Below are 24,926 nucleotides of genomic sequence, written 5' to 3' on the forward strand. Positions count from 1 at the left end.
GTTCAGTACACAAAATTATTTCCGTGCTGTTAAAACCTGAGAGTTCAATACCCTCCAGCAGAAAACACTAAGACCTGGAGGAGAAACCAGCGTAATGTTCGTTTGACTTAGTCATGGGTAGTTTTGTCAGCAGAGCCCCAAGACCCTCACAGCTGTAACGTTTTCTGCTGTGACGGGACATTTTTTCCTCTTCCGCAGACCACCCGGGAGAGCGGCAGGTCTTTGTGTAGAGTTGGGAATCAGCTATTGCCTTCACGCTACCGACCCCAATGCCGAGCTTCAAACGGGAACGGACCGGGTTTTTAAATTCAGAAGCCTAAGCGGAACTTTATGGGACTAAATTCAGTGCCCTGCGTCTCTAGTGCCAATACAACTGGAAGGCAAAACATCATTTTTTTAATTTGATCGTTTAGAACTCATTTTAGGTGTAACCACTTGGTTCTATTTGTAGAAAAATCCCATAATTAACTATAAAGCCCAACGTGGTTGCATATCTTTCCCTTCATGCTTAAAAGAACATAGTGAATGGCTAACGGTACAGCCACACTGATAAGTGGGTTTTTCATTAAAGCCTTGTGAATAGGCATGATAAGAGAGCAAAACAAGACCCAGAAAATTCCTTGACTGTATTGAGAAAGTGCGTAACATAAAGCAAAAAAAAAAAAGTTCTGCACGCTGACCCTGAAAACACAAGTTAATTCTTAATGCGCCTGTTTGACGAGTGCTGTCTGAGGGTTCTGGCAGCCCTGCAGAGCGCTGGCAAATGAAAAGGGGGGTGAGGCTGGAGAGAAAGCTCATTAATTACCATTTTTAGTAGCTCAGATGCAAAGGACAGCATAGACTTGCAAACAGCATTGCTACGGCGTCTCCAGTGCAAAACGAGACGCGGGAAGAGAAATGGCAAATGTAGAAGATTCCTTGTGTACAAACCTTGTTAAGGAAATAAATAGAGGACAGTACATAGAGGTGACTTTATTTTTCACAGAATTTATTATGTACTGGGATAAAGGGAAACAAGAGTTAAATCCAAATTAATTTTTGTGGTCGTAAGAACTCCCTCATTGTTTCTAATAACAAAACTGAAATATTTCCAGAGATGAGTAACCGTCACGGAATGTGATGCTGGTCCTTTCAAGGCATGAAAATATTTCACCGATACACACTAAACCCTTGTTGAATGTAGTATATCCTCTAATGCAAACATTAAACCAAAGACCTAACACCTTTCTTTTATACAATATCAACTCATCAGAAAAGCTATTAGAATAACGACTGTTGAGCTTCTGCTCTCAACATGTAGAAGATAAATTTTCACATTATTAAAACAAAGACCTATCAGTGTAATCGCTTCAGAGCCTCTATGTTGGGACCATAAATTTGCGACTGCAGTACTGCTCCCGCAGGTTATCTATGGTGTTATACAGAAACAGAACATCACAGAGACACTGGTAGGGCACATGCACTATGAATTGCCAGATATATATAACTAATAACGCGCTATGCGCATGTACTATCACCGTCTATACAGTGGATACGCTCTTACAGAGATAAATATTAGGAATAAAAATGGTCTCATACCTACTTGAAGGCCAGCACTCTTTCTCCTAAAGACCTATTATGTAGTGTCAGACTAGAAGGTAATGAGAAATGAGATAACGATGGCGAGATGAAAATAAAAAATAGTGAAAGACAGTACTAAAAGCCATTTTGGTGTTTTATCGGAACAATCGCTGAAAGTGCGAATATTTTTTAAAAGGTTGTACAGTATGAAACAAAAAAATCCACAAAATGTCAAATGTGTGAACAGAAAATAACTGAATATAATTTGGAAATTCTTCATAACAGTTATGCCTTGTGGGCCTTCTTTCTAGAAAGTGAAACCACTCATGCAGATTTTGCAATTATGGCATTAAAATGCATTCAAAGATGACCTCCAGCATTTTAAACACTGTTACGTATGCATAGGTCAATACATTCATAATTAGAGAAGTGTAAAATTGCTCAAATGAAGAGTGCCTGATTAGCGATTGTAGTCGTCTACACAAAAATCCAATAAAAAAGTGGCACATGAACAAGAGAGGAGTGAACTAATTTCGTGGCTTCATTATGAAGGATACAGCTTCGGCTTCGCTGAAAAGTGTCATCTGAGAAGGTGCTCCGTACCAGAAAACAGAGATATTGAGATACTGCACTCGTTAAACACGTTTTACATCAGGACGAAGATATTCTGCAGTCCGTATGTGATGTCACAAAGAAAATTTACCAACACTTACTACACCTGCAGGAAGGGTATCGCTAACTCGAGGAAGGCAGGCGTCTGAATCAGACTTGGCTGGAGTTTTCCAACAGTCGAAGTCCAAAATGGCAAGCATTGAAATCCACTCAAAATCTATCCTATAACGCAGCTTAATTAAACTGCATTCTAAAGAAGTTTTTGATCTTAAAGTTTCTTACATATGTCCCAGTTCTGAAAAAAATTTTTTCACTACTCGACATTTATGTTCAGCCTGCTTAAAAGCCACAAAACACTTGCTCTTCCAGTAAATCCCCCAAAGATCTCCGTTCAATGTTCTTAAATTTTGCCTTGAATGTTTCAAAGGACGGGACTCACAACAAAAAGGATTGGTAGCAATCACTTGTTTTCGGAACGGCTGTGATGCCATTGCTAAAGCCCCTTGCTCAGAGCCTACGCGCTAAAGCAACGTTCAAAAAATCGGAGGAAACACAGTTCTCCGTCGTGCATCTCTCACCTCCCAGGAAAGCGCCTCCAAAACAGGTGGTGGCTGGACACATCGGTGGGGGAAAGACGATTCTAACAATAGATATGGGAAATACAATCAGACCGGATGAAATTAGAGTACCTAACTTGCATTATGGACTACCTCATCCAACCTTCTTTGTAACAAACATTAGAATTCTGATAGAGACCAATGTTTACGTGCATGGTTTGTTAAAATACCTTGCTTTAGAACAGCATCCCTCTGAAAACTTCAATTCTAGTGTTTCAGGTGGTTGGTTTGTTTGTTTTTAAAGAAACAGCTTGCTCTAGAGAACCTACCTTTTAGCTGCTTTGATTCCTTTGCTACGTCTCTCTTCAGGATACAGCACCGGGGATCGGCCGTCTTCATCCTCGGAGACCCAGAGCAAGCGCTGGGAACCAGCTTTCATCATACACCTGAAGTCAGACGAAATATAGGAAACTGCAAAGGGAGAAGCAAAGAGAAGCTGGTAGAAAAAGATCGTATCCTGACAATACATTGTTTGGGTCTAGAAAAAAATAATCATTTTACAGAAAATTCAGACAGTTCTCTCATAACCTATATCAGGCTGCGTAAGAAAGGGCAAACTGTTATTCCTTTACAAATGATATATTATATGCAATAATATTTATTCTGTTATTTATATATTTATTATACTGACTATTATTATTTTACTATACTTATTATGTGTTTGGGGTTTGTTTCTTTTGAAATGGAAGGCATTTCCTAAAGCCTGCGTTATCTTTTTTTTTTTGATCCTCAGGTTCCTACACATATAAATAGAAACGATCAGCTTTCAAGTAACAAATGCCCTTGTAAATGTGAGAAGACACATGTAAGGAGCAGGAGCAAAAATAAGCTTTAAAAAATATCTTTACCTTTTCCACTTTTCATAAGCCAATGAATTAAAGGAGTAAAAAAAAAAAAATTTGTAGGAGGATAGTAAAGAGCCTCACGATTTAAGTATGGAAGATTTCAGTTACTTCCAAGGAGAAACTTTTTGATTTTTTCTAAATAAAAAACAAACCCCATTTTTTTAAAAAATTACCCTTTGCATATATTGTCCTATGGAACTATGAAATCCTTTCCCAAAAATATTTTAAAATAACTTTAATTTTGAAGGTCAAGATGCTTATGAAAATATCTTGTGTACAAAAAATACTGTGTTTCATAATAAAATAATATTACTATAGCGACAACTCAAGTTGTTATGGTAACTGGGTCTGTAAAAAGGGCAAATGAGCTTATAAAATGTTTAGGTATTTGTCTCCGCAGAATTTTTAGATAAAGTTTTTCTATTAAAAATACTTTAGAAATATTCAGAGGATAAAGTGCGGAAAAAAAGAACTACAAAGAATTAGATGGAGTCATCATTATTGTTCTGAAGTACAAACAGCTGTTACGGTTACACTCTTTAGATGTTAATGGCTACGTGACGTTCGCATACGCTGACAGAAAAGGGAGAAGCAGCCCCGTGAGGCATCCTAGCAGCCTCTTCCCAACGTTAGAACTTGCCCCATTCAGGCGGTTGGAACAGGGGGGATTATCAGCGTTAGTTAGGGCTCGTCAGAATTAGCAGCTGGGTTGAGCTGTGTTGTGCTGAAGGCCGAAGGCCGCGGTTGTGTGTGGACGGGAGAGGACCCAGATGTCCGGGACAAAGGCACTCAACGTCTGCCCAAGGTAGCCACGGTTCGGCGGAGCGGCGGCCGCGGAGAGCCCGGGCTGGGACCGCAGCTGTGGGGCTGCTGCTCTCGGGTGGTCGCGGGCACTGGTGGGCTCTGGTGACATGGAAGAGCGGGCTCCGGACCAGACAGGGATGTGCCTGCCCAGGTAGCCTTGTCCTTCGTCATTGTCTTGGCAGAGAGAGCGCGGCTAGAAGAGAAGACATCACCGCTTTTGAGTCATGGAGCGCTTCCTGGTGCTCGCCAGATCCCTTGTGTTGCTGGCCAACGTGAAACGGGCCTTCCCAGTGCCAAACAAACGGTGCTGTGCCGGGAACAGCAGCTCCCGGCCTTACGCCGCTGGCTCTCAGCAACGGGCCCATTCAGCTTTCAAGCTTCCCAGGAAATAACGCCCACGCTGAGAGCCAATCTGCCAAATACCAGGTGAAAATAAAACATACTTATGAAACTGCAGCAATCAAACCTCCTGGGAGTGTCCAAAAAAAGCACAAGAAAATGAAAGAGAAACAGTAGAAACACGTAGAATAATATACCTCCGTTTTACATACTGGAGATATTCAACTGATGATCACTGATTTTGACCCGAGATCACACCTGATTCTGATTGATATTATGATGAAGCCCATCTGGGAAACTTTCAGCCTGGGGGGAGTTAATCAAAAGAGGGAAGTGAAATAGAATATTTTGCTAAACATAAGCATTACGCTTTTCTTTCTCTTATTTTTTTATGCTGTTGATGTTTAAAAAAAAGAAGTTTGCTAATTTAATTTCTAATTCAAACACCCTGGAGAAACAAAGAATCACTTTAATTGTTGGACTATGGGTGAGATCCAGGATACATTCATATAAGTAATTTACATAGGAAAAAGTAACTACTTCAGAAAACAGAGTACGTGATCATAAAGAGCGCAAAAACTGGGCCTGAAGTGTATTTGCAAAGCCGGAGAAACCTATAAACATATATTCTGGCTCCTTATCCAACTTTAAAGCAATTATGGAATGAATGCATTCCTTATGAAATCCCAGGACTTCAATGAAGAAGCGTCTCCCTTTGGAAGTAAATAGAGAATACCATGAGATGACGGAGCTTGTTGGCTACTTCTCTGTAATCAGTATGCTTTTCAAGTATCACCTAGCAAAGCCTATAAAATATGCCTGAAATACACTAGGCACCCCCACTGGCAGGTCATCACGAAACAGAAATCGCTCTTTTAGTTTGGGGAAAGCGTCAGAATAAGCGTCTGGACACACAAAGGGGGTTCAGTAAGCACAGAGATTCCAGCGTCGCTGCGTCTACAAGAGGTGCCGCCAGTGGGAAGCCATCTGAATCCCGTCACTCCCAACACTTGAGTCATTTAGGACTAAAGAAAAATAGATAGATAGCACGCTGCAAGGGTTTTTGCACAAAATGAGTTACAAGTTTCATATGAACAAATGACAACTATAAAAATTAAACCTACCGCAGTGTGTCTTTTCCATCTCTCCTATTCACGATTCTACACAGCTGCTATCTGAAGCGTTTAAACAGTAAACTTTATGTAACCATTAAAAAGGAAAATAATTATTCTGTGTATAAAACTCATTTTAGGGAAGAGTGGAAAGTGTCATATAATCACAGCGACTGTGGGTATCACTGTATGTGTTATAAAACCTGGAGAAATACTTCATAATTAAGACTATAACTGGTGAATTTTACTTTTATGCTTGTGAAGTGTTTGTAGGTAGGAACGTCTGCCAGAACCGAAGCTTATCACTCTATTTCTAGACTTCTGTAAACTAGAACAGTCCCAGGAAACGTGTATATGTTATTACGAAATTAGTTTTTTGAAAAACTGAGTAGAATATTTGGAGAGCAGTAGGAACATCACTAATGCCTGGAAAAATGCGTGCGTTCTGCATTTATTGATATAAATTTTCCCTGCTGGAATACCAGAATATCCCTGCAGATGAACTTACCGTGTACCCGGAATTTACTGGAACATTGTCAGAGATGAGACGATTCTCAGCTGGCTGCGAAGGGCCCGGTCAATGCCCCTCCACCACCAGTCTCTCTGCCAGGGTGGCCGTATCCGTCACTGCGGAACCGGGGTGAAGCTGCCCCAGTGCAGATGATGCTTTTAAGGCCATTTATCACACTCGACCTCGTGAATAAGGCAAAGTCCCTGTCTACGCGTGCATCAAAAGCTTCCTACGTCAAGAGAAAGAGAAGTTGGCTCAAAGTAAGATTATATTTAATTTTTTTCAGCCAGTGAAGTCATCTATGAAGTAGTCCGCTACGCACTGCAGCTAAATATTCAGATTATTTAGAACCTCCATTATTCCCTTCCTGGTCTATTTTTATGTATACACAGAGTACTTCGGCTCAAAAATGCAAATATATGCAGTGCTATTTTACTGTTCTGAAACCTCTGTTTATATATTCCAAGCTAGCTGGAACTTTTTCAAGAGCCTTCATTATCTTAGACATTTTGAGAATATTTTGAAAGCTTGAATAAATTGCCTAAGCACCGAATGCCGAGGGCAGCTAGGCAGTGTCTGAAGACAGTGAATTGAGTGACTCTTAAATTAGACATTTGCACGGTTATTTTTAATTAATCACCATATAAAATGTAATTAGCATGCACCACTTATCATTTGAACAGCAGTTGGCAATTTTTTTTTGTTTTGTAAATTCTTCTCAGAGCCCAGAGTTCAGGAGGAGAGGGGGAATCCCAGAGGCTGATGTCAGGAGCAATCAGGGGTGATGGAGCTGGCTGCTGCTCGGGAAATAACGCGTCGTTTATTCCACTCTCCATGGGGCAGGAGTTTTTAACTGAGAAGCACACTACTGTCCGTGCTCGTCGTTGTGCAGCAGTAACGCGCTCAGTAAGGAAGTAACGGCACAATTGTACAACCCTCCTCCTCGCGAGCCGTGGTTACTCCGCGGTGACAACTCCGAAGACACCGCGCTGTTGCAGGACCCCCACGGGCTCAATGGAGACATGCCTCTGCGGGTGCGGGTGGCAATTCCTCATGCTGCTGCGACGTGGAGTGGAGAACACACGGGAAGAGCTGTGAGGCAGGCGGCACCCCAGGGGAACGCCAGGAAGCCAATTCCTTCCCGGCTGGCATTCAGCGGAGCAGAGCCGCCCCAGCAGAGAGGGGCGCCGGTGGCAAAAGCTGCTGCACACCCCCAGCACCTCCAACCGCAGCAGTTCTCACCACCACAGTGCCCGGAGCTGGTAAGGACGTCCAGAATCACATAGATACACTTTCCAAGAGCACCGTGCTGTGCTTGCCTGGAGAAGCCCATCCCTACGGATACAGGGGATGGGAAGTTGTGGCTGGAGGGGTTCAAGGCCAGGTTGGACGGGGCTTGGGCAACCTGGGCTGGTGGGAGGTGTCCCTGCCCAGGGCAGGGGGTGCCACTGGGGGGGCTTTAAGGTCCCTTCCCACCCAAACCAGTCTGTGATTCTATGATATAAGAAACTGGCTTTTTTTTTTTTTTTCTGTGATTCTTGCTGCTTCAAAGTGTTCACAGGTGGCCTTCAGAATAAAGCTATGCACAAAGTCATGCTAGTGGCCTCTTAATTCTTCTAAACACTGCATGGGAAAAAGTTATCAACTCCTTTTACGTAGTTACTCAGTTGTTAGAAAGACCATTTACCATTTTTACAAAGAGAACAAAAAGAGAATATGTACAACCATGAAAGAAAAAGAAAAAAACCAACGACTTACCTACAAAGGGAAGCAGCTGGTGCCAAGGCAAATGTTCACAAAACATTAACTGGTTAAGATATGTAAAATACCTAAGACGAGATATCTCAAGGTAATCATCTGCCATTGTCATCACAGAAGTGCAACTGCTGGGTTGTTTAGTGTCCCCCCCCTTTTCCCTTTTCTTTTTAAAGGAGAACTGCCAACAAACCCCTCCACACCAAAGCAGACAAAATCAAAACCCTGAGGCCCTGGTAGGCGGCTCACCGATGCTCTGGAGAGGGAATGGGTTTACAATACACCCCACACTCAGCGGTTCCTGTCAGTCGTGGCTTCCGCCCAGGAGATCAGTCACTCACAAGCAAGGCACCAGCAGTGTTTTGAAGCAGCACGTTACTCTCTTTTTTGAATTAGCCTTAGCTCTTTTAAAACCTTTATTACTCTCACATCCATCCAAATAAAAATGAAACCTCTCCATAACAGTATTCACCTAAATCAAACAGGATAAAGCGGCAGTCTATCCGGGAGAGCCTCTCCCTCCTGGCCGCCCGTTGGAGGACGTTCCTCAGGAGACAGAGCAGGGGAGAACCCCCTCTGCTCCACCGCCGCAGGACACTGCTCCTGACCCTGCGCCTTCCAGCGGCCCCTCGCTCCAGGCTAATCCCTTCCTCTTCCCTTTTGCTGCCCGGTGGGGCACAATTTCCAATCTTTTTTCTAGCAAACGCTCCTCAGCTTTTCCCAGGCTGGGCACTAGAGAGTACAGCATAGATATTATTCTAATGAAAATGTCATTTTTTTACTACCACAGTAGCTGGTAATACAACTTGTTTCCCTATTGAGATCTTTTTAACATACTATTTGTTTTAAACTGCCTATATGCTTGTAAACAGCTTAGATTGCTGTAAATTGATCCACCTGACATCCTTCTTTCTGGGGTGGATAGTCAGGATAAAGAGAAGGCCGGGTTCATTATAAAGAAGATGTGTTAATTACCTAATTAACACATCACACTCCTCTGCAGCAGGCAGAAAGGAGGAGGAAGACGACTGGGGAATTGAGTGAAGTTATAGTAGAAATTGGTTTATGAAGCCCAGAGAGCAGGGACTAGCTTTGATGAGACGCCACGGCTGTGTGCAATGCCCTCCGTCAAGTCCTAAATCTCCTGTAAACTGCACGAATTAGCTCAGATGTTCGTCTTGCTCTTGCGAATGCCAGGAGTACAAGCCGTACTCACTTAATCGGGAGTTTGCCCAAGTTTCGACAAACCTGGGTGAGTCTGGTCCCTCTTGACCCGTAGAGCAGAAGACCTCGCTGGGTCTACACAGACCAAAGAGCTACTGGAAACCCTCCCTGCCTCTTACTGCCTTTGCTACAGCTGAGTAAGGACACGCGTCTCACGTCTCAGGAGTTTTGTCTCCGAGTACAAAATCAGTTTGGACTCAACCCGAGTGTCAGCGACGCGCCTTTCACCCGACCATCAGTTGACCCTCAGCTGCCAAACACTCCCGGAGCTTCTGCGGTTTCAGGCTCACGCTCCCTAAAGCAACCCAGGCCAGGACAGATCTAACCAGCACAAAACACGAGGTGTGCATGGAAGTAAAGCTTTTAGGGTGCTTGTTGGAACAGGCACAGCAGTTTTAATTTCACGTCTGTCTCTTCCAGGCAAAGAAGCCGGCAACAATTTGCAGAACTCTGCTGTGTAATTCCGAGTATTTGTAATCTATCGACTGACTGCATTTATTGATGCCATTAATTTATTAATGCCTCTGAAATGCAGGGTGCTGTCTGTCACTCACGCTCACTGCTGCCAGGGCTGCGCAACCACTTTCGGGTGGTGTTACGAGGGTCTCAGCTGTCTTACGCGGCATCTTAGCCTTCTGCTCAGAAACACTGACCTTTTCTGAAATAGGGAGGGAAACAAAAGCTGCGTATTAAAATCCCCTCTCCAAAATGATACTGTGCATGGTTTGCCTTTTTGGGAATTCATCCACCCTTTCCTTGCCAGTCTTCCATGGGAGCGACTTGAGATTCAACACACTGCTTTTTCCCCTATTTTAGGAGTGAGATGGATTATCAATTTCAAAGTGACAAGAAATTGTCGCCCCCCGCCCCCCGCAAGAAAAAAATCCATCCTAGATAGGCATTGTGTCATTTTGAGAAAGCAATAATGATTTCAAGGATTTTTTTTCTTCTCCAGGCTTACTTTGAGTCTTTATATGTCTGTGATTTCTCAGTTCCTCTCTAACATCAGCATCTATTACAGGCATTGAAATTCCCAGTTACTCCTAAAAATTTCTGTAAGCATTGAAACACGTTTCCCTGTTGTTATCCTGTAAATTAGTAATGTTAAATTCAACTCAGCCTGATTCTATAACTTTAGCTAATCATTGCTTTATTACCTTCAATCCTTTTTCACTGTTAGGTTGCGATGGCCGAACTAAAGGCTTATGTTTGTCTGCAAGCCGTGTAAGCCCGTGCCCGCTAACCCACATCCTGAGTTTCTGCCCCGTTCTGAGCTTTACTGCTGAAACCAGCACTAGGGCAGAAGGTGGGAGGTCTCAGCACAAGCCTGACCCTCTCAGGATGATGCCTTACCTCTAAAAAAAATTGCTGAAATCTAAAAAATATTTCATTTCTATTTGCAGTGCCACACTTCTCAGACTTTTCATAGCATATGTTTATAGTTGGGCTCTTTTGTTTGACTTCTTAAATAAAAATGTGAAGTACCTCTAGTGTACCAAAACCCACTATTGGTTTCTCTGAGTTAGGCAGCATACTCCTCACCTGTGCAAATGTTTTGAAGGTATGCTGTAGTTTATGGTTTTTCTTCCCTATTTCTTCAATTTTAGCTCCAGTGGATTTTTCTTCCCAATTCTCTTCTTTCACTGAAGTTATTTTCTTTACTGTCTTCATACTGCTATTTCTGCGTCAGGCTCAGGAATCACTGTTTATCTTCTTTATTTCAGCAAAGTAGTTCCGATGCCTCTGCAAAACTTCGATTTACACAGAGCCCTTTTTCAGATATCAAACCTCTGAAGATAAAGCTATCAGAGATTCAATTTTCTGTTTCACAACTCTGGGCAGGGTCATTGTTCTAGACCTAGAGACAACTGAAATGAAGTTATTCCTCTTACTACATTGATGGGGTGTAAATTTGTAGCTGTGATTTTAAAAAGTATCTAAGTGCACCCTAACTCCCCTCCACAAACATACTGCATGGGAAACTCATCAACTGGATTAATTATCCTTCCATTTAGGACTGGATGAGTGTTACCTTCATTTAGTTGTTTAAAATTCACGTCTAATTTTCCAGTTTTACGTCTAGTTTATTCCTGCTTTTCGTGATCATACTTTTTCCAGGATAAAAACGATGGCTCATCTTTGAGACTGTTTAGCTCCAGCAAAAATTAAATCCGCAGATTATTGACAGCCCCATCGCTGTCTGAATGCCTACTTAGTGCGAAGAAACAGCAAGCTACTACTTACTGCTTTGTTTTACAGTTCTTAGACTTGACTGTCTAACTACATGATATTGTTTGTTAGCCTAATTTTAAGTTTTCCAAGTCTTCATTATTGATGATACAGACAACATACGGATTTGGAATTAAAGCCGCCAAACTCTATCAGTTGAGTAACACACAGTTAATTACACTAGATAAAGAACAATTGCTTTATGTAAATTATGCCCCAAAAATCCCAGCATTATCGTTGCATCATGATCTATTAATATTGCAAATATTAATTAAGCTACATGCATGGTAAGTATTCATACAGCAAGAGACCGCGTATCATTTGTTAATCCAAATGATTATGAACACCAAATATTTCAGTAGAAACCCACAAAAAAACAAGAGAAGAAAGCTGAAAGGAGGTGAGGAGAAGCAGAAGGGAAAAACTGCAGAGGACAGAGAAGAGGTCATACGAGAGCAGAAATAAGTGGAAGCAATCAGGGCATGGCATCTTGTGAAAGATCCCAGGTGAAACAAAATTGGTCCGAGTTGTCATATCTAGCTGACGTTCTTTTCTCTGTAATAAGTACTGTACCAATTTTTTTGCTACATTCGCTGATTAGTAGAGGCTCAAAATTCTTCCAAAGAATAGGTGAGTTATAAAAATGAGATACAGTCTTAATTGTAGGCTTTATGAAGTAGATGGGAATAGCTGAATCCACATCCAACCTCAGGAGACACATACTAACTAGAGAAAATATGAGAAATAATATCGGCAATGGAGAACGGTTTGCAAGAACAGAACGCAGGTGGAAGCAGCTGGGGAAAGCTGGTACCTGTGCTGTGCGGTGCTTTTAAGAATTGCCTTTCAAATTGGATTTTCAGTTTCTATTAGAATAGTCTTTAAAATGTTGTTTATAACTGGCAGGAAGACAGACAACGTTTAAAATACCATTTTCTTACTTACTAAAGTAAGTACTTACTTGTACTAAAGCAGCATTGACATCATGGGATGCGACGTTAATACATTCTGGACTTCACAACAGTTAGATGATATTTTCCGTATTTACACAGAGGCTCAGATTCTTTTGGAAGATTCTTTTGTAACATTTTTTGCAGGCACTGATTCCCCTCTGAAAACAAAGGATTTCACATTTCTTAAAATAAGGTCATTTGTGTGACTATGTTCCAATTCAGGTGTTCAAGCACAAAAGCTTGAACCGTATAATCCCGCTGTAAATATAGGTATGTATTTATTTGTATTTTTACATAAGGTAAACAAAGAATGGAAGAAAGAAAATAGTACCATTCTCATTTTGCAGGGAAAATCACTGAAGCACAGTCTAGGTTCAGGCCCTCCAAATATTTACTCTGTATCAGTCAGAGGTTTTCCCACTAAACGAAACCCAAAGTATTTCCTGGTAAGTGAGAGTTTTGCCACCTTGCTATGGGAACTGTCCCGGTGCATTAATTAAAAAGAACTGTTCTTCTCCACATGTCCTTTTTGTGTTTTGATTTGTTTTTCTAAATAAGCAGGGACCTAGCACTGTGAACTAGATAGAACATAGACTGACCAAAAAACCAGGCAATGACAAAGGGATTGTTCAAAGCACGTCATGCTTCAGCAGCACAGGCATTTCAGAACTTCTTCTACAAGTGAACTGGCCACCTCACTGCTTTCAGAAGCTGTTGCCTTCACGGGCAGCCATCAGAAGCCCAAGGAAAAGGCTCAGAGGTGCGGGTATCATAGAATCACAGAATCATTATTGCTGGAAGAGACCTTTAAGATCATCAAGAGATGCCACGGCTGGTTATTGAAACTTTGGTGGCGCTGTGTATTGGTTGCTAGAATTATAAGCTGTGGTTTCTGTGAACTGGTATTGCCCGTAGTTAAACGAGGTTTGGAGTGATGCTATGGGCACAATCCTACTTCCACTCAGTTCAGAGGAGGTTCTGGTGCAACGTATCTGTGCAGCGGTGGTGGCACACACCCTGGGAATGAATGCCATGTCCTGGGTTTGAGAGGTTTGTTTCGCTTGTCCCCGCTCGTTTGTGAGGTACGTTTTCTGCAATAAACTGGCATGGGTTGGATGACCATAAAATAGTGAAAAATAAGCTCTTGTTGATGCTTCTGTGAAAAAGCATACTGTTTGGTAGGCATTTGAAATTTGGCTTAATAAAAGTCTTTAATGTGAAGTGTAATGTGAACTTCAACCTCATGAAGTTCAACAAGACCAAGTGCAAGGTCCTCGATCTGGGTCAGGGCAATCCCAAGCACCGCTATAGGCTGGGCAGTGACTGGCTTGAGAGCAGCCCTGAAGAAAAGGACTTGGGGGTGCTGGGGGACGAGAGGCTCCACATGAGCCATCAGTGTGCACTAGCAGCCCAGAAAGCCAATCGTACCCTGGGCCACATCGGGAGAAGCGTGGCCAGCAGGGCGAGGGAGGCGATTCTCCCCCTCTACTCCACTCTCGTGAGACCCCACCTGGAGCACTGCGTCCAGTTCTGGAGCCCCTACTACAAGAGAGAGATGGACGTGCTGGAACGTGTCCAGAGAAGGGCCACGAGGATGATCCGAGGGCTGGAGCACCTCTCCTGTGAGGACAGACTGAGAGAGTTGGGGTTGTTCAGTCTGGAGAAAAGAAGGCTCCGAGGAGACCTTACAGTGGCCTACCAGTATCTGAAGGGGGCTACAAGAAAGCTGGGGAGGGACTTTTTAGGCTGTCGGGTAATGGTAGGACTAGAGGGAATGGATCAAAACTAGAGATGGGTCGATTCAGACTGGACGTTAGGAAGAAGTTCTTCACCATGAGGGTGGTGAGACACTGGCACAGGTTGCCCAGAGAGGGGGTGGAAGCCCCATCCCTGGAAGTTTTTAAGGCCAGGCTGGATGGGGCTCTGAGCAACCTGATCTAGTGGGAGATGTCCCTGCCCATGGCAGGGGGGTTGGAACTGGATGATCTTTAAGGTCCCTTCCAACCCTGACAATTCTATGATTCTAATTGCCAACCTAACAGTATTTGCTATCCCCAAGTTAACTACTGGTATAATCTGCATCGATTTCTGAACCGGTAGATTTATAGACACGTTCCATTACCATCCAGCAGAAAGGTGTAATAGCACACTAATCATCAACTGTCTTCTCACTTCTACCTAAGGATATAATTTTGTCATAATAAAACTGCAGGGGAATTAGAGAAACGGTAATAAATCCAATGCCTTGTATCTTGTATATTAGGAAAGTGGTACATAAACTCAGATTAAGCACAAACATTCTAACGTACAAGCACTTACTTTTCACTTAAATATGTATGTTCTTCTAAGGTAGTTTTCATAGTTTTCCCCACTGTATTACTTATTTGTAACTAAAAAAAGAGAAAAAAAAAAAAGAAAAAGAGAAAAGAAATAGTCAATATCTATATTTGAAGGGTGATAAAGACAGAGCAAATAAAACTTTCAAATCTTTCAAACCCACCAGGGAGATGGTAGCTCAAGTCCATCATTCACAGCAACGTGAATTCTGTACATAAAACCATCTGGAAAGAAAAAATTACAAATCAATGTATAAGTGATAATTATTCTCTTCATGAGATACTGTTTGTATACAATATTGCACTAATCTCGTTTTATCTAATACAAAAGCAAATATTTGTGATGAACCCTGTCAGTTTTTTAGTATAATAAATGGCTACTTTTGATCTGGGTGCCGAAAGCCTTTCAGGGCCTCTGTTAGTGCCGCCGTTGGCCATCACACAGACCCCAGTTTAGTTTGGGATATAGTAATTTAGGAACTCTGATTTTTTAGAGTCTCCATTTTTGTTTTTTGGCTCAAAGAGTTCCAATTCTGAGATTTCAAAAACCAAATATAAATAAATCAAGCCATTCCTTCCTCCCTTTAGAGAGCGTATAAAACATGTTTATCTCTTGGGAAGAGTACGAAAGGATATATGAAGCTAGGAAAAAACCTCGGTGATTAGTTATTTCCCACAGGATTCCAACAGTCTCTTGCAAAACTGGGAAGAACTGTTCCCCCAGGACTCTTTGCTATCCCAGTCAGTCATGTTTAATTCTCCAAATCTGTGCTAATTTTAATTCCTTCAATGAATACTGAAACGTATGTTTTCAGGGAATGAGAAAAGCTATTTGGAAATATTAATGGCTAGGCAGTGAGTGAAGAAAGAAATCGTTAAAATATTCAGCTTTTCAATATTAAAAGAGATGGATTTTTTAAAAATGTGTGCAAAATAGTTGTGATAATGTAAATATATTTGTATTTGGTATTATTACGCTAACATATCAGAAGTAATTTTCACTCTAATAACAGAAATTGTAATAACAGTGGAGGTCTTTTAGTCTCGCCTCTGTTCTGGAATTATCTATTTTCTAACAGTAAACTAAATGTCTGCATTAGAAAACTATCATAGCTGAATTTAGAGTTTGTAACAGGTTTTCGTGCTTTATGATTGTTGTCTTCTCCTCGAGGTATGCACTGCATCTGTGTGCTGTTGAGCACAACACGAAGCACTGGATTAACACATGAGACTTTTCAAAGACATCTCTAAGCTCTACCTTCACAACCGAAGTCTTCCCAACAGGGTTCCTGATCCCACCATAAGGGACCAGCCTTCCCAAGAAGACACGTGAAGAATCTTGACCTTGGTGAAACAGAACCTGAACCACGTGGGATTGAAATGTGGAGGGAAAGATGGAGTTTGGGCATCGTCCAGATCATCTGCACTGGAGTGGTTGTACGTGTGGGGCCGGTCTTGGGCTCCTGCTCCCCTGGGTCCCCTCTGATGGTGGGTCATGCTTTGTGATGGCTTTCTCACAGCAAGCAGAATACGGCAAGGCAGAAGGCAGAGGTGGAGTCACTCGTGTGCCACCACCAGGAGTGGGGACATGGACCCGAGAGCCTGCAGGTTGGGAATGGTGTTCCTCCTGCTCACGGGTGTCTGACACGGACAGAGAGAGTTTCCTCCTCTGCTCAAACCCTGACATTGGATGCTAAGTCAGGTTTAAAACCATTTTAGCAATGGTTTTACCTACCTACCTAGCAGGGTAGGTTTAGATTAGACATTAGGAAGAAGTTCTTTACACTGAGGGTGGTGAGACACTGGCCCAGGTTGCCCAGAGAGGGGGTGGAGGCCCCATCCCTGGAGACATCCAAGGCCAGGCTGGATGAGGCTCTGAGCAACCTGATCTAGTTGAAGATGTCCCTGCTACTGCAGGGGGGTGGGACTGGGTGGCCTTTAGATGTCCCTTCCCACCCAACACGTTCTGTGATTCTATGATTCAGTGTTAGACAAGGAATTCATAAAAATCACCTGTATTCCAAAACCCAAAAGCCTTTAGGAACTGAGCTTCCCTTACCCTGCACACTCTCTCTACAAAGGTGTCCTCGGTGGGGTACCGTTGTTTGCACATATACACATCCAGCCTTGCCGGCAGACTGGAGTGGGAATACGGAGCTGGGGCTGGAGGTTCAGCTCGGGCCCTAAGCTGGCATTAGCTATGTCCCAACGTAAGCTGGACCTGGACTGACGTAAAGCAGGGTTGCCTTTAGCCGAGGTCTTCACATACGTAAAAGAGATGAAGACCCGGCCCCGTAGAAGCCATACTGACCAGCAGGTGACGCATGGAGCTGGTGCCGTTGCAAGTGCTCCCAGTGGCTCCTTCTGAATTTCTTCCAGAAAAGCATTACAAAGTCTCCAGTATCCTCGCTTGAACTCAACGTTGTGTCTGCCTTGAAGGATTTACTAACATCTGCAGTTTCTTCCTTTTCCAATGATTCTGCAGTTTGTGTTGACGTGAACCCTGTCAGCTTCCAAGATACAAGTCTGGTAGGGAGTCAACTGCTTACTGCTAAGGTTTTGTGAGCAGAGATTTATTTTCCCCCCCTCCGTTTTGCTGATTGTTTTATTCTAGCATAGGACAGACGATGTGGGGATTGCTCGTGAAGACAGCAAATTCAGCAGATCTGTTCTTGTGATCTGTTTGAGCTCTGCCCGGCTTCGGAGATTCCAGAGCTGAACTGACAGCAGCATTTCACTTCTGTGACCTGCTTTTCACCGCTATGTTTTAAAGTGCTGCTTGTAATATTATGGGAATACCTAACTGGAAAGCCTGTTTTCTTTTGGGTTTGGGTTGGTTGTTTTGGTTTTTTTTTTACTCTAAATGACATTTTACTGCATTTCTCTTTTTCTGTCTGAAGTAGATACACTTCAGCTTAGTCAGAGAAATGGTCTCAGGTACCCCACAGAATTGGTGGGAGAGTTGCTCAATTTTTGCATGATTTGTACTTCGTAGAAAAGTGATTTTTCAACAGAAGACCCCGGGTATAGTCTATAAAGTTGTGGATTCCTAAATAATGCATAGAGACCCACTGACAAGCAGCTGACTTGTCCAGGTTAGTTGTCCCAGCATCCTTAGAAGAGTTTAAGGACTATAGTTTGAACATCACTACATGGGCCTACGTTTCCCGTAGTTTGATTCAATAAACAGAGTAGAATGCCGTGTTTAAAAGAACAAATGATAGAGTGGAAGACAGGACTTTATGCTCTTCTGTTAATTTCAAATCTGCTGGGAGCGCGATGAAAATGACTTTTCTGTAATAATTCAAGCATAACATAAACCCAAGAGATTTCACATTTTGATAAAGACACAAGTAACCAGTAAGAACACCATTTTATAAATGATTGGTTTACTGTATTTCTTACAGTGTTGCATTAAAATAACGTGAATGTGAACACTATTTGTCACATACTGGACATACGGGCTGCCAATACAGTTATTGCAGGATGTCCCCCTGAATTATTCTTTATCTCACTATTGGATATATGAAAACAAAGAATTGCTTGGCAATATATCCCTATTATCTCTGAAAACCACACAAAAATAAATGAAGAATATTAAAAAAAGTCTGATTTTTATTGCATGAGGCTAATTACATGCTTAGCATACTCGGTCAATGAGGGAGGATTTGTGAAAAAAAAAAAAAAACACAACCAACAACCTAACCCATCATTTAAAAGCAAAATGTAATCATTTGCAAAAAAACGCTCCCAACTCTAGAAAGAATTTGCTGTCTGATTATTTCAACCTATTTAATATAAGCACAGAGATACTCCCTCCTCTCACAAAGCTTTCATCAGGTACTTTATATAACAGAACTGCAGGGATGTACGTGTTTCTGAATAAAATTCCAAGACAGAGACAATATTAAGACTGGTTTTATAGAAGTCCCATTTTCAATAGTTACCAGGTGAAATGGCCAATTTCAGCATTTTGCGTTCATGACTCAGTAACGATTACCCAAATTTAGCCCTCAGCTATCAAAATTGAAGAATGTTAACGCACAGAATTAATTTTATACAAAGACCTCATCTACTTTATTCAAAAATCTTTCACTATCTTTTAATAATTATATTTGTTCAAAATTAATCTTAAAATAGAGACACAGTCCTCATTTTCAAACTAAAATGAATGACTTCTGAGTGTTGTTAACCTGTGCCACTCCTAGCGAGGGCCACAGCTGGTCAGACCCCAACAGGGACCAACAATAATCACGTAATCTTCAGAATCAGCGTCGGGAGAAATCACCGGTAACGTCTCCACTGTATCTCAGCTTTTAGGAATCTTTCATGAATGACGTGCACAGACTCTCATTTTATCCACATTTATTATTTTAATTACTCCTAAGAGTTTCGGAAGGATCCAAGCACGCTGAAGATATTTGGAGGCTTTCTGCTGATATAATTTAACTACATTTATGTAACCTGGCTTATGCCTTGATATTAAGTTTATCGTTTACCTGAGCTATTATTCTAGAAAAGCAGAACCTGATTTTGGCACTGGTGCTAATTACTTTTGGTTGTTCTTCCTCAATATATTTTCTTATGGTCGAGGTTACTGACACCACAGAAGAAAGAGAAATTCGAGAGCTGAGGGTGACCATGTGAGTTATTTACATTTTCTCTCCTTGAAATAATGTCTCCCAACATCTGAAATGACATACATGCCACACTACCTACGAATCTCACGTTCATACTCTGGCCTCTTCCCTTCTGAATATTGCAGTGCACAGTGAATTTCTAATTTTTGAGCTGGGAAGTGGAAGAAGACAGATGACTACAGGTACAAATAGGGAATTTTGGCTATTTAAAAGTTAAAAAAAAAGTTTTCACAACAATGGAAAAAGAAAGGGAAAGAGAAACTCTTTGCTTTTTCAGGATTAGAATTGTAAAAAGTAACGATAAGAAAAAACTCAATATATTGCCACTACTGTGCTGCGCTGCGTGTTAGAGACAACATTCAACTCAGCCAGGTGACATTAGGAAAGCATCAAGCCCAAACATCTCAAAACTGAGACACTACTTATTTTCAGTTGTGCTAAATTGCTTCCATTGGATTTCTCTACATTTTGTGCCGTGCTTTTAGCAGCATCTGAAAACAAAGGAAAATGTTATTTTTCCATGCAGTCTTCCCCCAGGAGTTTAAACATATTTCAGAATTAGAAACTACTGCTTGAATTTAGGAAAGTTTCTGAGGAATTCTTCCAAGCTTTGATTATGTGTTGGCCCTTGAAATAATGGAAATACCTGACAAAATGTTCACGCGTTCCTAAACTGAAAGTTCCCTGAAACACGACTGTAGAAAGGCTCGGGCACCATCAGATCTACTGGGCAGGATCACATCACTACATTTTAAGGAGGGACTACTATTAATTCCAACTGTATTCTAAACATAGTAGACACCATAAGTCCACCCTAAATTGCAGATAACTGCTGGTGTTTCTCATTCAGGAAACATCTGAAAAACACCTTTCCACGGAAATCATCCGTTTGCTTTCCAGAAGGCCAGCATCTCACACATGGAATTAGCAAGGGTAATAAAAAAAATGAACAAATTTCACTGGTAGGGTGTGTGGCTCTATGTTAAATTTTCTATCAAGTAAGTTTTAGCCTTCTGTATTTATGAGATTATGGTTTTAAAACAAATAATGCAGAGGAAGATTCTAGTCTTATTCATGTAGCACAATACCATATGCCGCAGGGTTTTTGCAGTAACGCAAGATCAATAGCGGAGTAAAGCGCCAGCTATTGTATTAGAATTTGACCCTTTATCTGCTGCTCAGTGGATTTAATGTAGAATTACTGAAAATCAATACGCATGGACAACCCTTTTTTTTTTTTTTCTACAACCACCGTGAGTGATGATGAGTAGATTTTTACAAGCAAAAGACGCAGTAGTCTACAGAGAGAACCTGGCCTCTCCTGGCTGACTCACAGTGCTTGCCATCAAGCGTCTGCTCTTTAATCTTAGTAAATGGCAATTTTTGGAAGATTCTTTGTCTTAACATAATATTACCCAACCGAAATAAGAGGCATGAGGCAGTTCAGGCATGACTGGCTAATAAAAGGAAATGCTCAGAATAAATTTTCGTACATATCCAAAACCTCCCGTGTGCTCACCATGTCCTGGCTATACTAAATTTACCTGTATTTTTCGTGACCTGCATAATGTCAACAAAACCAATGTGTTTATTTTAATGGCACACTGAAAAATGGAGTTTGAAATTATGTAAGTAGATATATGAAGTTAGGATGAATTCTAAAGAAATTAAGGATTGTGGTGTGATCTATGGAGGGTTACAGACCCTATATTTTATTCCAGAATTCCTCCTCTATCTTAAAATGCTCACAAATGGCTGTGGAGGTGCCGATGATAAAACATATTTGTGGTAACACTGCTTCTCACATGATGGATTACTGAGGCTTAGGAGTTGACAGAGACTCATGAATTTGTGGTGTAAAAAAGGAACAGCCATATATTTTTTACACACTGGAACTGAAGTTTTAAACCTAAATTACAAGATACTCTTAACTAAGTCATCAGCCCACATTCCCTGAACCCTCGGCGAGAAAAGGAGAGCAGCCAACACCTCTTCACAAAGACCTCAGCTGAGCAAGCCCCGTGCAGCCTTTTCTCGGGGAGAAAACACTTGGGCGAGTGATTCCATTGCCTTTCTAAGCTCTGCGCAAAACGTAACAGAAATTTGGTTTTCAGCGCCCAAATATTTGGCTGCGTGCGCCAAACTTTTAACACTGCACTACAACAAAACTTACTTGAATTAATCTTGGATTGTTATTACAGCAAACGACCCCCTGCCCGGTCAGTGCAAATAAGAAAAAGCTTGGCTGGTCTTAACCTAGAAAACTGTAAAATATGTCAACTGGATGCCTCTCAAGTGTGTGATAAAAATGCTTCTCCACTGCCTCCAGCAGTATTGTATCTGACCTCGGAGCATTAGAGAAGAGAGACCATATTGAATGCCTTCATTTCCACATAAAATGCTGATCATGATAGTTCAGACATGCCAGATGGCAGTAGTGGTGATAAATGGTGTTGATGCCTCAGGAGAAACGAGCTAGTAAAGTTATATTATGTTCAGTTGGGATTTTAAACATGTAAGAGCGTTAAAACTGTTATTCTCCGGCAAAATCATACACCTCATATTTCAGTGCCATGTCATATATGGGGAAAAAAATTCCTGCCATCACGTGCTACTATGAAAAGCAAACTTTCCATGTCACAACAAAACATCCCCACACGCAGTATATACAGTAACTTTTTAGGTATGGATATGTATATAAGGAATGATGAACCACCTGTATAGGGAAATCCAACAACGTTATTTCTCCTTTTTTTCCTGCTGTGAGTATAGCAATATATATCTGGAAACAGCAAAATAATAGCACAATGCTAGATTAGATAAAACTCACCTCACGTTTGTAACAGGTCCTTTCCTCCCTTGGAAAATTGGTTTGCATTTCTGAGCGAAAGGCCATCAGACGTGACAGGAGGAGCGGGGCTGGCTTTAATCAGGAGTTTGATCTGGCCGATGGTTTAACTGCAACTGAAAGATGGTTTAAGACATTTTAATGATCTAGACATAATTTGTATCTCCTCCAAAGAGGCAACTCTATGGGATTTTGCCTGTGAGTGTCCGAGGCTTTTAGAGGGAGTGGGAAGATGCTCTGTAAGCAGGATCGGGCTGTTCCCACAACTCCTAAGGACCCCGGGGGCTGGAGGTGAGTTGCAAACCCCCCCTGCCCCGATCCCAGGACTTGGATCGCTTTACCAGTGACACGACGTCCTCTTTACCAGATTGTCCTACACGGACAATTCATCCTCTTTACCAGATTGTCTGCCACCAGTGGCATTCTCTTGATCTTCGACCGTACAAGGAAGTGCCAGAGAAAGGAAGGGAAGTTAGAAATAAAGGAGTTGATGGCAGAGATATTTTTCCATTGTCCATTTTCGAGTGATGGGCAGAAGGTACCTTTTCTTTTTTGTGTCTGGGTCAAGAACGTGCTACAGAAGCACACGACAAATTTGTTCTTGGAGAGGAGGCAGAGCGCTCGTAACGGAGACTTTTACCTCCACGTCAAAGAGGACCAACTGCACCTTACTACAGAGTGCTGTTGACGGGAAGGAGAAACTACACTCGGCAAATATATACTGTTAATAAATCCATACATATTCGTTATACATACTAAAGAACAAAGAAATTAAGGGATGTCACAACTGTATTGTCTGTAAAACCTTGACGAAAAGAGGTGCAACGGGCACACATATTTGTCATACTTTTTGTGTATATTACTCAAACTCTTTGTCCTTTGGCAACTTGGAATTTAATTTCTTTTGTCTAACTTTTCTTATTTAATTTTATTAATTAGAAGGCAGCCAAATTTAGAAGAAGAAATATTACAGAGGTATATAAGAAATAAGACAGTGGAAAAGTCTATCACGCAAAGATTAATTTGTCCAATTTCAAAATGTATATTGCAATATTTTACCGCTGACAGGTGATCATGGGCAGATGGTCATTACAATTTATCACAGCAGGAAGCTGTTAAAATGACAATACGGGCAGGTATAAAATTATATGAAGGAGAAGTTATAGAAGATAATTTTGAAACTCTAGCAACTTGTCCTTTTAAAGTTTCAATCACCAAAAGAACATAATCCAAAATCTAATTATAATTTTAAAAGACAGAGTGGGGGGAAAAAATAGCCTGTTGAGTGGGGAAAAAATTTATGCGGGCAAATTTCCACCGTTACTTCCTCCTATTCATCAAAATTTATGCTTTGCTACACAGGAACTCTGTAAAAGTTTTTTGCCTCACCTTTTTTGTTTGGAATTTATTGACCGATATTCCAAGAAAGAGAGAATGGGTGTCCAACCCCAATTTATGCCTTTGAAAATCCGCCTCTCCCTCTCCACTTTTGTAACCCTATCATTTATAAACAGCAGCCACACGTTATTTTTAAGTGGAAAAGGAATGTTCTTTGGCACTGATCAGCCTTGAGTGAAGTTTTATAGCAGTCTCATAAATTTCTCCACAGCAGGTTTATAATGAGATTGCTGAAAGTCCTCTGACTCTGGTCTGCTAGCTGGCATTTAGACACTGCTGAACGGATCCTCGGTATAAACTAACAAAAGGAGCTTGAAATGTTTCTTCCCTGGTGTGGCTAGCACTGCTGCCTGCTTTTACAATTCCACAATCAAAGGTCCGTAAGTTCAGATATTATTGGCTCTTCTTTAGTGCTCCATCTGGTCACTGGCATCTCTTACAAGAGCAGGAGCTGAAGACCATCATCTCTTGGAGGTCGGATTGTGTCGCTCTATAGGCTGCGGGATTTGCCACACCGTTGATGAAATGCGTGCTGTAGATGCTGTTGCAATAGAAAAACGAACAGACGGTTAAAGTGAGACATCCATTTTACACTTTATCATATGCAGAGCGAGCAGGGGTATTAAGGTCTTTCTGACATCTTCTCCTAGGGTTTCTTCTCCTGCCTTTCCAAAGGGAAAAGACCTGTCCCAAAGCGGGGGCATTCACGGAAGCCCAGTGGAAATGCTGCTTCTGGCAGGAGCAGTTTAATAGTGAAATACTGAAAGGAGGGGAAAAGCAGAACAAGTATTCTGACTGTTCCTTTAGTTCATTGGTGGGATTTTAAAATTATCTTCATGATCTGCAGCTTTGATGCTAACCCAACCCTTGAGGCAGGGGATGCTGGGTCTCATCCAACCAGTAAGTAATAAGCAAATACGCTTTTTAATAATTTGTTGACACCCCATCATTCCCATACAACCCTGATGATCAGTACCGAGGCCCTTTGCAATCCTCACGGCAGTCGCGGCGAGAGGAACCAACCGAGCCATGGCTACTGGCCACGTTACGGAGACTTTCCTGAAGCTCAAGCCTCTCGTAGACTCTGTCACTGGCTCGGAAAAGGACCATCCCACAGCACAGCACAGCTGGCTACTAAGAAAG

General features: G+C 41.7%; 1 long non-coding RNA gene across 2 annotated transcripts; it reads right to left on the bottom strand.

Annotated features, from left to right (window-relative positions):
- Nucleotides 1-1,004: 1,004 nt before the first annotated feature.
- LOC134516561 (uncharacterized) lies at nucleotides 1,005-24,315 on the bottom strand. Of its 2 annotated transcripts, XR_010071357.1 has the most exons (7): nucleotides 23,775-24,315; nucleotides 22,368-22,501; nucleotides 14,881-14,951; nucleotides 12,570-12,719; nucleotides 10,922-11,130; nucleotides 3,059-3,200; nucleotides 1,005-2,812 (listed from the first exon to the last, which is right to left on the bottom strand). It is a non-coding gene; the product is annotated as an uncharacterized LOC134516561 (long non-coding RNA). The 2 variants fall into 2 exon arrangements; XR_010071358.1 differs by lacking the exons at nucleotides 22,368-22,501; nucleotides 23,775-24,315 and adding an exon at nucleotides 15,062-15,122.
- Nucleotides 24,316-24,926: the final 611 nt, after the last annotated feature.

Source organism: Chroicocephalus ridibundus, chromosome 5 (assembly GCF_963924245.1).
Source record: "Chroicocephalus ridibundus chromosome 5, bChrRid1.1, whole genome shotgun sequence".
NCBI classification, from domain to species: Eukaryota; Metazoa; Chordata; class Aves; order Charadriiformes; family Laridae; genus Chroicocephalus; species Chroicocephalus ridibundus.